This window comes from Octodon degus, unplaced genomic scaffold, assembly GCF_000260255.1.
Source record: "Octodon degus isolate 3935 unplaced genomic scaffold, OctDeg1.0 scaffold00139, whole genome shotgun sequence".
In the NCBI taxonomy this organism is placed as follows: Eukaryota; Metazoa; Chordata; class Mammalia; order Rodentia; family Octodontidae; genus Octodon; species Octodon degus.
The window spans coordinates 6,718,094-6,734,833 of record NW_004524715.1 but is presented as its reverse complement, the minus strand read 5'-3'; the positions used below and the strand labels follow the sequence as shown (position 1 = coordinate 6,734,833).

At 41.1% G+C, this 16,740-nt stretch overlaps 1 protein-coding gene across 1 annotated transcript in view; it reads left to right on the top strand.

The window, feature by feature from the left end:
- The first annotated feature begins 3,432 nt into the window (after positions 1-3,432).
- Fam19a2 (family with sequence similarity 19 member A2, C-C motif chemokine like) overlaps positions 3,433-16,740 on the top strand; it is a 564,584-nt gene continuing 551,276 nt past the window's right edge. The window contains exon 1 of the mRNA XM_023701721.1: positions 3,433-4,374. The gene's annotated coding sequence lies outside the window, so the exon portion shown is untranslated. The remainder of the gene's footprint in view (positions 4,375-16,740) is intronic.

Below are 16,740 nucleotides of genomic sequence, written 5' to 3'. Positions count from 1 at the left end.
GAGTAGAAGTCAGAATGCCTCACTCATTGATTCATATACTAATGCTGGACTAGCTGTTGAGTCCTGAGGGAGTTAGAGCTGCTTATTCTTTCTTATCACCTGCCCCTTTTCTTTGACTAATGTCTTTCTATGGTTTTCATTAGTTTTTCCCTAATGGCTTTTCTGAATGGAGACCGAATGATTTTCTCTTTGTATAATATAGGAATAACACATATTAGTGGTTGGAATTGGGGTTAGTGAGGAAGGAGGAAAAGAAAATAATAATACCAAAATCCCAAACTGGCTTTGGATTCAGTAGGTGTGATTTGAATCCCGTCTCCATCTTTAATGACAAGGAAATAAGCCTCTATTTTTCACTTCTGTAAAATGTGCTATATCATTCATTCTATTGTGTGGGTATTGTGAGGATTTGAGATAAATATAAAACTTCTATTAGTGTATTGTCTCCTTAGTAAAGAGTAAATTTACTGAATCTGAAAGATAAAATGGATATTGTAAAAAAGAAATAAACTGTTCAAATGGAAGGAACAAGTTAGATGAAGGAAAGGTGAAAAGAAAGAAAGAAGGAAGGGGAAAAGAAATATATATGTATATACACAGGATAGCTTGGATAATTGTATTGCTTATTTCTGCTGGTCTATTGAAGAGAGAAATTAGTGTTTAATTTTTTGTCTCTTTTTAAATTTTTCACAATTTTTCTTAGCCAATCTTACAGGCTTATGTCTGATAATCTGAACAACTAATTTGAAGACAACAATATGCAATATAACAACTATTGTTGGGGCCGGGGAGATGGCTCAGTAGAATAAGTGCTTGCCTGACAAGTGCAAGGGCCTGAGTTCAATCCCGGGTTCCGCAAAACGAAACAAAACAAAAACCCCCAAAACAGTAAACCCTACATTACTTAGTCTGGGCTACTTATTTTAAATTCCTTCCAAAACTCTCAGTTTATTTATTTATTTATTTATTTATTATTTTTTTGGTGAAACCAGGGTTTGAACTCATGCCCTTGCACTTGCCAGGAAGCACTTATTCCACTGAGCCGTCTCCCCAGCCCCCTCGCAGTTTATTTAAAAAAAACTTCATATATCCCTATACTAAGTTATGTTATGTTTTTGTTTTTTCCCCCCAGAACTGGGGATTGAACTCAGGTCCTTATGCTTGCCAGGAGAGCGAATATTCTACTGAGCCATCTCTCTGGCCCCTATGCTAAGTTAAATGATCAAGTTAACACATAAAGTGTCCAAAGTTCAGAATGGATAGAAAGGTAGTTATTCTTTTAATACCTCTTTTATAGGTTTAAATATACAGAAACATGTTGGAAATACACTCTTAGTTCAAATAGTGAGTTTACAAAATATACTAAGATGAGAACTGCAGTGAACAGCAAACCTCACAAAATTTGCAACTCCCCAACCTAATTTAATTATTTGACATCTTTTAGATGGAGGGTAGGGTTAATTACCAAGTATATTAGTGAAACATAGATTCCATATTTCTTCGTAAATACAGTAACTGGATATGATAGCTAGTGAAGCAAGCATGTGATATTTAGTTTGTTAACAGTTCCAGAGCCATTCATGCAGAAAACTTTAACGCTGGCAGGAATTTAGCCATCTTGACAATTACAATAGATGAAAAGGAGTGTGAATATTGGCTTTGAAAAAAATCCCATGGTATAAAGGCCTTCTAGTATTCCCTAGGTTAGCATGCTCCTTCGTTTCAGAGCTCTTCATTTTGCATAATATTCTAATCACCAAGTAGGGTCAAAGTAAGCCCAAGACCCTTTGAGTTCATATGCCCACTGTTTAAATGGTCAATCTGCCTCAACCTGTAAGGACATGATCTTACATGCAATTTCTTTTTTTTTTCTTTTCAAAGTTTTATTGATAAACATATAGCAATGAGACAGTTTCAAATCAAATCAAAAGTACAGTTTCAACAAATAATACACTGCATACATTCTTCTCAGTTGTTAATTGCTGTACAAGATGCAGACTTGTGATCCTACTTACAAACGCCATTAGAAAAAATCATTCTATTCATTAAGAGAATGCAACTATATATCTATCCCAACCACTTTGAATACACAGATACAAAATGGACATTCATAGTTATACCCCAATTTTTTTAAGTTCCGTTGTTGAATATTATAGGTGTGTAAACTCAGCAAAATATTCTAAAAGAGTACAGAAGCCCATAATATCATTGTGTCTTCTGTTTAACTGGCAATGTCAGAAATTATTGACCTGAGTCCCCCACAGCTCAACATAACAACATGGCTTTACTTCCTATATTTCATCTTCATACTTTTCTACTGGATGGTTAAGACCAAGGTAAAGCAGGACCTGTGCAACAAGAGTTGTAGCTTTTTGGTCTGACAAGGTCAGTGAAATGCCCTCAGGATTTATCTTGAGATCCTGTACCTCAGATTGTAGAACCTTTGTCAGTGTCAGCCATGTGGATGAGTCATGGCCAATGCTTGGCCTATGTGCTCTCTGTGAAAGCCTGAGAGAGTGTCTTCTCCCCATGTGACTCTCCTTAGGCACACTCTACGTCATCGATCACTTTCCTCTTTGGCCCCATTATCTTCTTGATCAGAAAATTTGGGACACTACCGAGGTACATGACGTTACAGTACAAGTTCTCATATGTCCTGAGTCTTAATTGACCTTAGAAGGGTAGGGCTTACATGCAATTTCTGTAAACACCACTAAGTCTCTTTAACAAAGAATCTGCTTACATAGGGCTGCAGTGCAAATCCTCCCTCTACATCCATTAGAAGCTGCAGTTTGTAGAAAACACAGTTCCTGAAACCAGACACTTTTTTTTTTCCTACGAAGAAAGAGGAGTCTTAGTTTGAATCGGGATTTTCCTCTAGAGGGAGACATAGTCCAGCATTTACAACTATCACCACGTTCCCCCTCACCTTCTTACTGTCTTGCTTTTGCAGGACCGCAGTTTGCTCTGAGCAGCAGAACTAGCAGTTGAGAAGAGGAGGGGAGGCCCCGCCGCCCGGCCCTGCCGTCCCATTTTGCTGCTTAACTCAGCCTGGAGTGGCAGCACCTATCAGCTCCCAGCTTTCTCTCCGCTCAGGGGACAGTAGCTTCGTGCTGTCTGCACGGCTAGCCGGGGTGGACCGGGATTCCAGAGTGGAACAGGGGGGGCTGCCCTTTCAGGCGACTTTCTAGAGACCACCCCTAGTGTATTTTGACAATACATCGCCTTGGGGGTGGTGACGCCTGGACAGGTTTTGACTGCGTTTGGTTTACTTCTTTTTCACTCTGGTGATCTGGATTTATTTCCCGGAGCCCCCCTCTCTTCCACCCCACCCCCTTTATAGAAGGGACACTGGCGACACAGGCAACACCTGCTAGCTCGCTCGTTTTCGGCCGGAACTCTCCTCTGCTCGGCGGTGACTGGGACAGCAGAGGGGTCCCTTCCCTCGCGTGCAGGATGCCTGGGGGGCGGCCCTCGGAGGCGGGGCGGAGGTGCTGCGGCGCGCCCCGAGTTGCTGCTAAGTGACTCCGAGAGGGAGGCGGCGGGACCCGTGCACGGACTGCGGACGAGGGGCGCCGAGCCAGGAGCGCGGGAGTCTTGTGGGGGACACCGGCCGAGCCCCGAGTCTTCCCTCTTTCCGCCCCGAGCAACCCGAGCAACTACTCCGCCTCCGAGACCCTCAGCGATCAGCGCCGGGGAGCCCGGGCGGTGCGTGACCTGGAGAGCCGAGGCCGCGACCCCGAGGTGGAGCGTCGGAGCCGTCACCTCTCCCGGGAGAGCAGGGGGCGGGCGGGGAGCGGGATGTGCGAGCGCGCGCGCGTGTGAGCGGCGACGCCGGGCGAGAGGAAAGTCTTCGCTCGGGGTTAAAAGCAAACAAATCAGAGATGGAATAAGCGCGGTAATTGCAGCGAGCCCGCCTGGATCTCCGCAGTCGGGAGCGGAGCGCAGCCCGCGAGGACGCAGGCGGCCGGAGCGAGCGCTGCCGGGGCTGCGGGACCCGCGCTCCCTCGCTCCTGCCTGAGCGGATCCTGTGATCACTTTGACATTGTGCGGTGGAGAAGAGGGGCGCGATCGGGCGCCGCGCTCCACCTTGCGCTGGCTTCGGGGAGACTCCAGTTTGCATGAGAAGAGATTCCTGAACCCTCGTTGCCATCGGAGCTGGAAACACACTCGCGCGCGCGCACACACGCACGGTCAGGGCCACACTCAGCCCGCCACGAGCACACACCGCCCGGCTCCGCGTCCCTATGCCCCTGGATGGTGACGGCGGATTGGCATCCTGGAAGCGATGCGAGAGCGATAGGGCTGGCGCCGGCCCGAGGAAGCTGCAGGGACCTCGCTAGGTGTTGCCGCCTCCGGGAATCCCGGCTGCAGGTAGGCAGGTGCGACCGCGCCTCCGGACGCCGGGCTCTGGGGACCGCGGGCTCGGAAGCCCCCCAGGCACGCGTCCCTCTTTCTTTCTCGCGGGCTCGGGACTGTGCGGGTGGTTGGTGGTGGCCGGAGGGAGGCGAGAGATCGGGGCAGAGGCTCTCGCAACCGGCCTGGCTAGGGCGGAACGGAGCGACGCCGAGAGGGACCCGAGTGCCCAGGGAGGCTGCGGAGCGGTACCCTCTCTTCTCTGCCCCATTTCTCGGCGGAGGGACGCGAGCGTGTGGAGGACTGAAGAGGGTTTTAATTCGATCGATCCGTCACCCAGACCAATCCTGGCCGGTAACCATTTTGAACTCCTACTTCGGAGTTGAGGGGTCGTGTTCAAGGGACAATCAACGATCAAGGGAATGTGTCAGGTCGCCTGTCATAAATCCCTACTTTCTGTCCACTTCTGATTAGTTAATTCTCGGGCCTGTCTGCAGAGGGTGGGCGTTTCAGAGAGGCTATTGATTCCTCCACCTCAAACTACTGAATTTTCATAAAGAATCACGCTATAAGTTCCGGAGCCTCATCTATTTAAAGGGTTATTTAGATTTAGGGACAGAGTCTTTATTCATGAATAGGGCTTTTGTAAAGGCTACTAAAAGGGATCCTTTGATGAACAGCGTTCAGAAAAAAGGAAAACAGCTTCGGGGAAACTATTTTTCATTTTTTTCTGATTAGATGTTTGACAGATCTTGCTAATCTATTCTAAAAGGCTTGCTTCTATTCTAAAAGGCTAGGTGTCTACCACGAGGTGTTTTCTTTAGGCTACTGATCTTCACTTATCACCGGGGAACGAGGTATTTCCAGAAACTGCTTTTGAAAGGGAAAGTTGAAGAGTCGTCGCCCCATTTCGCCTACAGCTGCAGTTTGAGCTCTCCAGTTTCCGCCTGAGAAGGTTGAACCCGGATTCTGGAAGAGCCCTTGGGGTAGCCAGGGTGCAGTGCTAGCCTGTTCTGTATTCCACTTCCTCACCGAGAGCTAAACAATTGCCTGAAAGGTCGGCAATCTAAGGGGTAGTGACTAGAGTGGCCCGCTCCTGCTCACCTTGTGCTGGGTGTTTGGCTGGTGGCAATAAGAGAAAAAACACCCCCCCCTTTTTTTGTGAGTGTGAAATCCTCTCTTGAATTTTATAAAGTTGTTTGTGGGATAAAAAACCCACTAGAACCGTCCAGGCCCCTGCAGTCTTCTCCGGAAACTATCCCCAAAGCACTCAGTTATGAGGGTCCTCCTCTCAGGACAGAATTAATTTCAATGACTATTGACTAGGTGGTAATTATCTGGTTCCTGTCTTCCCAACTAGATTGTTTTAGAAGTCTGCACTCAGGTGTTATCAATTGACAGTTTAAAACTGCTCAGTTAGGCAATGTAAGCTAAGACAAAAGAGGAATTAATTTAAGATTTCCAATCAAAGTGATAAAACAGTAAAGGAAATTAAAAATACATCTAGGACTTAAGAAAGTCCAGAGCATTAGAATTACTTGTATTCACTCCAGCTTCTCTGTGTGCACATGTTCTTTCAGATGGGTGAATCAATTACCATTTTGGAACTGACACCTTACATCCATAATTTTTTCCTTTTAAATTTTTTATTAGTACATATTTTTAAATAGAACATCCGGCATGTTTAATTTAATTGTCTCTTTTCCTACTTTATTCTGGATCTCATCCCAAGTCTGTTGGATTTTAACCTTTTTAGAACCCTAATTTTTTTTTTTTTAAAAACCACATTACTAACCACTCAAAGGACATCAATAACCTCACTGCAGCTGAATTTATTTTCATTTTCCTAATTTTCAATGAAAACAAGTGAGTCATATTAATAGATATGACTTAGATATAATAAGACTTTGAGAACTATCTTTCTGCCAACTGAATACCTAGATACTGGGAGTCATTTAAGAGGCAAATACAAATGCAGTTTTAGTGTGTTTTATTTAAAGGAAGTATTATTTTGAGATAAAAGTCTTGAGTCTCTTATATTTTTTGAAATACAGTAGCTTGAACTCATATTTACACATAATGCCAACATATATATCTCTTAAAGAAGAACCTAAACACCTTGACATTACAGCAAACACCTATGTAATTCTACAAGTTATGCTAGAGGGGGATCTAAGGTTTTTAGATCTGTGATTCTGAATTGGGAAAAATACTGTTTTAACAATGACAAACTGAAGAATGAAGATCCTTTAGCTTGCTCATAGACCTGTGTCAGAATGGAAATATATTGCTTCGAGACTGCATTATAGTATTTACTAACCACCAAGCTATAAAATGTGATGACATGACTGTAAAAAGGAAACCTGTTTTTAGACATGGCCACTTTTCCTTTTTAAAAATTTATAAAACGATGAAACTTGGGGGATGATAGAAAATTTTAGAAGGATTATTTTATGCCCTATCAGAAAATTCGAATAGTCATGAATCCAAGATGGTTCACAAAGTGCTTGGATGATCATCTTCAAATATATTTTCGTATTGAAATGTACGAAGGACCTTTTCAGGTTGATTGAGCATTAATTGCATGCTATGGCTACCCTGTAGAGAAAGGGTGAGGTGGGTCCCTCCAGCATTTTCAGGGCACTTCTTATCATGGCCCCTAAAAAACAGCGCTGTCAGATTGTGCCCAAGTTCAGCTGTAACTGCACACCACTGAACAGTTACTGATGAGCTTTCTAATGCATGTCTCAAACAAGGAATATTCCAAAGTGTCATCAGTTCTTTCCAATATACTTGAAGAGATGAAACAACCAGAGTGCAAACAGTTCAGTGCCCCTGCTTTTAATTCTCTAATATTTTATTAGGGATGCCTCATTAAGTCACATTATTCTGCAGCTGTTTTGCTCATTGAAAATTCAAGGAAAAAATAAGGAACTTTACGGTGCAGTGCAATTTTGTTTTCTTGGTGAAAAGTCATAAATTGAAATGAAATAAGCATCCCATGTAGTCCCCTTCGACCTATGCCTGACATTTACAAATGCAATTCATCAATCTATTATTAGTAGGGCTCCATCGAAACAATGAGAAGAAATGCACTAATACAGATTGCTGCTAGATCCGAAGGCCAAGCCATAATCAACTTCGTATCTGCCCACGCACGTGCACAGCCCTTCATGCCATGTCTTGCTTTTGAATCATTGGTTTTTGTCATGATGTATAACATAGTGAATTTGCTGTTTTGTTTGAAAATCTTCGATCATTTTGAACTACTTGGAAAACATAGAACTATTTAATTGTTCCATTGAAACAAAAAGAGTCATTTTACAATGAGTTGCCATGAGTCATTTTAAAGAACGGCTTTACCTTTGCTTTGGAGCACAGTTTGATATGAATGATAGCCAGGAAGACCAAGAAGTTAGTTTCTGGTTTTTTGTTGTCATTGGCCATTGACTGACTCCGTAAATTCCAGAAAATCTGACTCTATTCATTCAGTGCAGAGATTCAGTGTTCCTATAAATGAAATAAAACTAATTTTTAACTTTTGCAGAAATTTTAGACTATTACAATGTGAAATAAGTAATATTTAAATCTATAAAATCTCTCTATATATGCACACAGACATAGACACACACATATAGACACACACAGAGATACACACAAAAGTTTTAATGACACTCATGTAAAATAATGATTTTTTTTGAATGGGCAAGAAAAACTATAAAAAGTCCACATTTTTAGACATATAGTTTTTCAGTATTTTATATCACTTAACTTGTAGCATAGTTGTACCCATAATTTAACAAGGTTGTTTATAATTGAGTTTTATTGTTTGAGCTACAGTTACATACGGTATATTTTTCTTCCAAATATAACTTTATTTGCTAGGCAACAAATGCAAAATAAAATCCATTTTATGCTCAATGTAGAGACATTTTGGAATGTGTATATTGACACCACAGCTGGGAATTCCAACACATTTTAAACATTCAATATATTTATATGTTGCCTTTATTAAATATATCCCTCCCCAGTCAAAACACAAGCCATGCTTTACATTGAAGCCTACTATTGCAGTTTGCCATCTACAAATTTCCCTGAAATATTTGATGTTACACCCCCAGATTATGTAAGGTTTCCAAAGCCCACCTCCTTCCAATGTGTGTGCCACATGCCTGTGCTAGATTTCTTCTTGGATAGTAGATAAGTGAGCTAATAACTGGAATCGACGTAAATCGGCTCACTTCTGCAACTGATCATTATCGTCACTGGGAAAGAAGACTTCTGCTTGGATATGAAATGAAAACTGAATATATAATCCCTAAAAAAGAATATTCTGTTTTATCCACAGGGGCCCATAGAAAGTAGGACATAACTGATGGATCAATTTATTTGCTTATGTTAAATTAAACTCTTTTCATCAGTTCCTCCAGCCTCCTAAATTATTCCACAGTGGCTGTAATTATTTTAAAATTTCCCCTGAATGGCCACGTAGTAAAGGTACATTCTCCTTTCCTCTAGCAATAGTAGTATTGCTACTGTACAAATGTAGCATTTCAATTAAATTTATATTCATATTGATTCTTTTTTAAAAATATTTTTAATCATTTATTTATTTATTTATTTATTTATGTATTCAGTACAGGGTCTTACTGCGTAACTCGGAGTTGTAGTGATCCTCCTGTCTCAGCCTTCTCAGTGCTGGGAGTACAGGCACAAATCACCATGTCTGGTTCCTGAGGCCGATTTGGTGTGCCCAAGGTTCCGGGGCCAGCATAGCATGTGGTAACGGAGACCACACCCAGGTCCTTTCGCTTGCCAGGCAGGTGCTTAGCCTGCTGGGCTATCTCCCCAGCCATATGTCTTCTGTTATACAGTAGAATTTACAAATGCTTTACAGTCAGATTCAATAATGTGATAAGGCTGCATTCTAGCAATTATGGTAAGGGGCTGAGTTTAGTACTTTGACAACATGGACAGGACTCTCTAGAGAAGTAAGCCTGCTTAGCTGTTTTTTTTTCTTTTGTGTGTGTGTGTGTGTGTGTGTGTGTGTGTGAGAGAGAGAGAGAGAGAGAGAGAGAGAGAGAGAGAGACTTTTTGAGACAGAGTCTTGCTACAGAGTTCAGGCGGCTTTGAGCTCATTTTGTAGTCTGGGCTGGTCTTGAACTCACAGTGATCCTCCTGCCTCAGCCTCCAGAGTGCTGGGATTACAGATGTGCACATGCCTGGCTCTGCTTTGCCCCTGCATCTTCTTGCACTGTGCAAACCTACCTACCTATGGCAAGCCTGGAGGGTCCAGAGTAGCTTTTGATGAATGCAAAGTTTATTTTACTAAATATTTTCATGTTTTTATGAAGTTTGCTGCTGTGAGCTAGTCACTAGCTAATTGCATACACACTAATGGGCAATGGGCTGCCCTTTAAAGGTCGTGCAAAGATTCTACACCTTCCAATTTGCAGTGTTAATTGCCTATGGCCTCCTACCATTGCACATAGAACTTTCTGTTGAGCTTAATAATACAGAACGACATTCATGGATTAGGTAATTCTTTATGAACAAGGCTACTAAAGTAACCATAAAACACTAGATGGAGGTTTTTGAAAGAGTATGCTTTGGAATTAAAAGTTTTCAAGTCAGCTTGGCCTGGGGTTATGAGGAGACAGATTTTTCCTGGAGAAAAACAAAAGAAAACCCGTCATTTAAAATTATTATCTATGTTAAAATTCTGTCATGTTTCCATGTGTTGTGCTGTTTTGTTTTGTGGCTGAGTCTCTTCCTTTATAAAATGTCTTTCTTGGAGATCTCAATACTTACATATTCGTGGAAATAAATATTCTTTCTTCTAATGGCCTCTATCTCTAATATCCATGACATGTTTAGTTTATGATGAGAAAAATCTATATACAAGTAGTTAGGCATGATGCTGCACACCTGAAATCCCAGTGCTTTGGTAGGCTGAGGAAGGAGGGCTCCAGTGTGGGTCTAGCCTGGGGAATTTAGTGAGTTAGCAAGGACTAGTCTAAAACAAAAAGGTGTAAAAAAGGCCTGAGGATGTGGTTCAGTGTGAAGGCCTGGGTTCAAAGTCCAATACCAGAAATGGAGGAGGAAGAAGAGGATTAGGAAGGTGAAAAGGAGGAAAAGGAAGAAGAGGAGCAAGAAGTGGATGAAGCAGGGAGGGGAGGGAGGAAGAGGATGGGAGGAAGAAATCAAATTCGTTGTTTTTTCCCCTTTTGTTTTTTTCCTGGCTTCATATCTTCTGCCTTTCTGGTTGGAGCAAGCAAAGACAGAGAACTGAAAATGTGTAATGTGGTAATAGGAACCTAAAAACAGAACTTCAACTCAGTGATAGAAGAGGCTTTGCTGAAATCTATTCTTTGAGCAGGTAAGCTCTAAATGTGGCTTATAGAAATAACAGAGCATTATATTCTAATGAAATGAACATGTATCTGTATAAGCTGTAGTAGCTTGTGGTCAATCCCAAATTCACAGAGGCACTGGCTAGTACTATTTAATTTAGTACAGAAATACCTGGTTATTGTAACACTTTTTTCTTAGTTTTACCTGTAATATATAGGGAATGGCATGCTTAAATTTGTTGGGGCTGAGTGTTCAGAAATTTGTTCTTTGCCAGGTGTAGTAGTACACATCTACAATCCCAGCACTTGGGAGGCTGAGGATTGTTGTGAGTTTGAGACCAGCCTGGGCTACAAAGTGAGCTCAAGGCCAGTCTGAACTGCACATTGAGAACTCTGCCTAAAAAAAGAGAAAACTTCTCCTTACAAATAGCCAGCAGACATAGTGACAGTGACCTGGTCTTGCTCTTGTGTGAATTTTTCTTCAGGAAGTTGAGTTGAGCAAAATAGCTGTAGCTTTAATCCATCTCTTTTATGGTGTATGGGAGGAAGGATGCAGGTGATCCACATTTTGGGGACATAATCTAAAGTCTAGCAGGAAAGTGAAAGCACATTCACATTTCATACTCCATGAAAAAGTTATCCCATTCAGGGAGACATTAGGTTCACAGAAATATTCTAACACAAGTTGATTTTTTTCATGTTTAGTTCTCAGAATGCTATAGGACAATAGTTTCCTGCTGAAATGCGTATTTAAGGTTTCACAAACCTTTTTAGACCAGCATTTGCTGTTTTTATAAATGTATGTTCAGAATTGAATCAAAATTTAGATTTTGCTCTTCGAAGATATATTTTCTCTGTCACTAGTTACTGGTTAAAATTCATTAATTTGATGTTAAGATTAACAAATGACTATTATAATACCAATGTGGGGTGGTGGCAAGAGAGCTGGAGATGTTTTTGTACCCCTAAAAATAAATAACCATGCAATTAAAAGAAAATCACTTCATTTTCTTATACCTCAGTTTCTCAGCACTATCTTTTCTTCAGTGACTTAGATTTCAAGATAACTGAAAACATTATTTTTTCACGTGTTCACCCTGCTATGGTATGGAATGCATGACTTGTGTTTGCCTGGAGGAGCTTATTATTAGTATTTAAAGTCAAGGAGGCATCTATCTTATAGTTACAGGCATTTGTAGAGATATTCCCTAGATACACTTCAGTAAATAAGCAACCTGGACAAATTCTGCTTTTTAAGATTGGATGGTGAGGGCTGGAGAGATAGCTCAGCAGACTAAAGCACCTGTATAGGCAAGCTTAGGCAAGCACAGGGACCACGGTTCGATCCCCAGCACCACGTGCCATGCCAGCCCTGCTCCCAGGGTGCGCTGAGCCCACCACAGAGTGAGGGTGTGGTGGTGTGTGCCTGTAATCCCAGTGCTGGGGAGGCTGAAAGCAAGAGGATCACCATGAGGCCGAGCTGTGTAGTAAGACCCTGTAACAACCAAATACATTAAAAAAGTTGGATGGTGATGTCAATGATGATTACAGAAATGTTTGAAGAAGACAGAACTTGGGGATATAAATTTGAATGAGACTAAGTCTTATAATTTGGTTTAATTATGTTTCTTATTCTTTATAATTTTGTTGTTATAAACCAGTTGTGTTATGTGTCCTTATGGTACTTCTCGTTCTGGCTTTCATAATCACTGAAAAAAAATGGACTGCTTTGATCAGTCCAAGTAGAACTTAGCAAATGAATAATCTTTATGTATTACATGATAATTAAATACATTCAAAATCTACATATGCATTTTAAAAAACGTATTTGGTACAGGATCTGCAGGTTCTACAGGGTTTCACTACATAGATTGAACTCGTAGTGATTTTCCTGTTTTTAGCCTTCCAAGCACTGGGATTACAGGCGTGCACCACCATGCCGAGTCTCAATCACCATCTCAGCACACACTGGGGGTGGGGCCAGCATGTGTGTATGCATTTTTAACATTTATAGTCTAGGAAAATCTATTCACTCATTCAATAAACATTTATATGGCACTATTAGTTCTGTTAAAAGAAAAATACCATTGACTAGGGGACATGTACGCAAACATTTATTTCTCATAGTTCTAGAAGCTGGAAGTTCAAGATCAAGGTGAGGGAAGGAGAAAAGGAGGAAGGGAGAGAGAGAAAGAGAGAGAGAGAGAGAGAGACAGAGAGACAGAGAGAGACAGAGAGAGACAGAGAGAGACAGAGAGAGACAGAGAGAGAGAGAGAGAGAGAGAGAGAGAGAGAGAAAGAGACAGACAGACAGACATAGACAGTCAGACTGAGACAGAGACAAGACAGATAGAGCTATCATTTCTCTCATTGTCTCATATGTAGGGATTCCACTCTCATGACTTCCTCAAATACCCACTATTCAGAATGCTTATATGGAGGATTTAGGTTTCACTATATGAATTTTTAGAGAATAGGACTATTCATTCCATAAATAGAAAACATTTTTTAGATGGTTGGGGTATCTCAATGATAAAAAATGACAAGGACACCTTCTCAGGGGATTTCTCTTTTCATTGTATGACCTGAAGTTTTAAGGTGAACCTGGGGAAATAGCTCAATAGTAGTGTGTTCTATAGTAGCTACCCATGCTAATAATTCTTGTTTAAATATTCGAAGAGCAGGTCTGAAAACAACTAGCTAAAAAAACCTGTTTGGGTTGGAATAGATTGTGAAGAAAAATACCATTGTACACATCAGGGTGAAGTGTGTAATGCAGCGGATCAACTCTAACTTACAAAGTCTTTCATCAAACTAAGTTGATACAAAGAGTAGCTCTTTTTTCCAAATCACATGTTTCTGACTTTCTGTCAGGGACACAATGGGCTCAGGAGCCTCTTGAAGGAGCTGCAGATTCAAACATCCATTAAGAGTCAGGCTGAGACCCAGCAAGTACAAGTGAATTTCCTAATAACTATACAAAAAATGCATAATAAGGGTCTATACTCAAAATCAGTGCTTAATAACTGCTCCTTGAATAAATAAATGTCTTAGTGAAACTGTAAAAAAAAAAAAAAAGAGTCAGGCTGAGAATGTGAATGAGTGAAGCAGACCAAGTGGAAGTTTTGAACTGACAACCAACAGCCTCTGCAACAGTGTTGGGGAGACTACAGGGCCTGGTGGCGATTCTGGCCCATTTCTAATTGGCACAGTGGAACTTTGGCTCTAACATGTTACCATGCTGGACTGTGGTGTTGCTAGATTTTTAGACTTTCAGAAGAGAATTTAGATGTGCAAACTTTTTAATGTGAAATTTCCAGATTTATTAATGAGGGCAATAAATTAAAATGTAAAATCCTGTATGGGTCAACAGACCTATCTGCAAGCCATGGGCAGGTTAGGGGTCATCACTGTGTCACTGTTGGCAGAGAGGTATGCAATGACAGCTAATTGAGGTGTGTGTATTCTGGCTCTTTTGCCATCTCAACCCGCAGTCCTCCAGCCTTACTTGCATATGGAGCCAGGCTGGTTGCCAGTAAGGGATCACCTGCAGGAGTAGAATGAGAAAGATGAATGGCTTATGTTAGTTTTACTTTTTCTGATCACTCACTGTGTACTTGATGCTAAGCTTGCTTTGAACTTGGTGGCTTTAAGAAAAGTGCCTGCCTGGCAAGTGCAAGGTCCTGAGTTCGATCCTCAGTACCTGAAACAAACAAACAAACAAACAAACAAACAAACAGAAAAGTATTGTGAAAGCAGAAGTTTAAATTCATGCCAAATATTTGGAATGGGCTCTTTAGTACCTTTTTTTCTGAGATTATGATTAGTGCCTCTCAAACTTCTACTTATATACATAAATTACTTGGGGAAAGTTTTGCTGAAATAGAGGTTCTGGAATAAGGCCTGAAAGTCTGCATTTCTAACTGGCTTCGAGAGGAAGCTAGTACTGTGGGTTCATGTTGCGAGGACTGAGAGAGTATTTTATCAATGGATATTATTCCATTCATTCACAAAGGTGGATGCTTTTAACTTGTTCTTTGTAGACAGCCTAATCCTGGCCACTGACTCAGCACTTTGCTCAGACTGATGTGTGTACAGAATTGACAGAATTTTACTTTAGTTTCTAGCCTTCCATTTAAAGTACATGGGGGGGGGGGTCAGTGAGATAGCTCAGTGGACTAAGCGCCTGCTTAGGCAAGCTTATGCAAGTGGAGGGACCACGATTTGATACCCAGCATCACTTGCCACACCAGCCCTGCCCTTGGGTGTGCAGAGCCAGCCACAGAATCCAGGCATAGAGGCACATGCCTGTAATCCCAGTGTTGGGGAGGCTGAAAGCAGGTGAATCACTACAAGTCTGAGCTGCATAGTGAGACCCTGCAACAGCCAAATACATTAAAAAATACACATATATTTCAAAACATAAACGAGACATATTAGTTTGGCTTACATAAGTTTGGCTTACTTCCTAAAGTTTGAAGAAATAAGTTTATTCACTTCATAACTAAGACATTATCTCATACATAGGTATATCCCAGCATACACAGTTAATTTGAGCTTTAGAAATCATCTTTGCAATTTCAGTAGTAACTGCTAAGAGTTAGAAGTCAAAATTTTGGTCATATTGTCTACTTAAATTTTTATTGTGTTTGAGTAGCATCACGAGTATGCAGAAGGATGGATCTTGAAAAAAGATGGGGGTTTCCTGATGTATTTATTGGGCATGCGACCTTACAGTAAGTATTGCTTTCTTAAAAGATTTTTTGCTCTGCTAATCTTAAGTAACATTCAAAAATTATCTTTTTATTGTTGGAGACATAATACTTTATGATAGAGAGGGTTTGACCTTTTTACATTGTACATTTGTAGCATTTTGCTCCCTAACCCAGTTTTCCTAATGTGAGAAACTGCTGTAGCTCCGATGTGTGACTTTTCTGCTCTATCACTTGATGCTCACATGACAAGCTCAGGCCACCAAGTAAAATGTTTTATTAACAGTTTAATCAACACTGTGGAGACTTTTATTTTCACTTATGGTAATATATTAATTATAAATTGAGAATTGATTTAGACAATATTTTAGGGGAGGATCTACAGAGTGTTCAGGGTCTCACTACTAGATCAGACTCACAGTGATTCTCCTGTTTACAGCCTCCCAAGTGCTGGGATTACAGGTGCACACCACCATACCCAGTCTCAATCACCGTGTCAGGGTGCCCCGGGGGTGGGGCCAAGGGTTGGCACAGCAGGCCAGGGAATTGAACTCCAGGCCCCTGCACCTGCTTGCAGGCACTTTAATCCACTGGGCTATTTGGATGACCCATTTATTATGTAAAATCTCACTTATTCCCTTTGTTCTAAGTGTTTAGAAGTTTATCATTTACATATATATAATATATAGTATATATTGCATATATTGCATATATAGTATAATATATAGCATATATAATAATATATATAGTATATCTAATTACATATATATACACACTAGCTTTGTCTACATCTGAGTAATGATATGAATTTATTTTATTTAATCTGTTAGACTGTAAGCTCTGTGAGGCAGATCTATGTATATCTTATTTGTATTGATTCCTGGTGCTTAGAATAGTGTCTGGTACATCATAGGTCCTTCATAGACTTAATGGGAAGATAATCAATAGTTACATACTGTTCTGTGTGCTTCTTCAACGTGTGAGGAAGTAATGAATAATTTTCAGTTATTTTAATTGCATCTGTGTGTATGTGTAGGGAACATTTACTTGAACCTACACCTTTTATCTCTAGCTTGAATTTAAGAATGTATACATTCTAGGGGCTGGAGAGATAGCCCAGCAGACTAAGCACCTGCTAAGGCAGGTGGAGGGGGCTGGGGATCAATGCCTGGAATTACATGCCACGCCAGCCTCATCCCTGGGCTGTCCGAGCCAGCCACTGAGACTGGCCATGGGGCACACACCTGTAATCCCAGTGCTGGAGAGGTTGAAAACAGGAGAATCAGTACAAGTCCGAGCTGTGTAGGAAGACTCTGTAC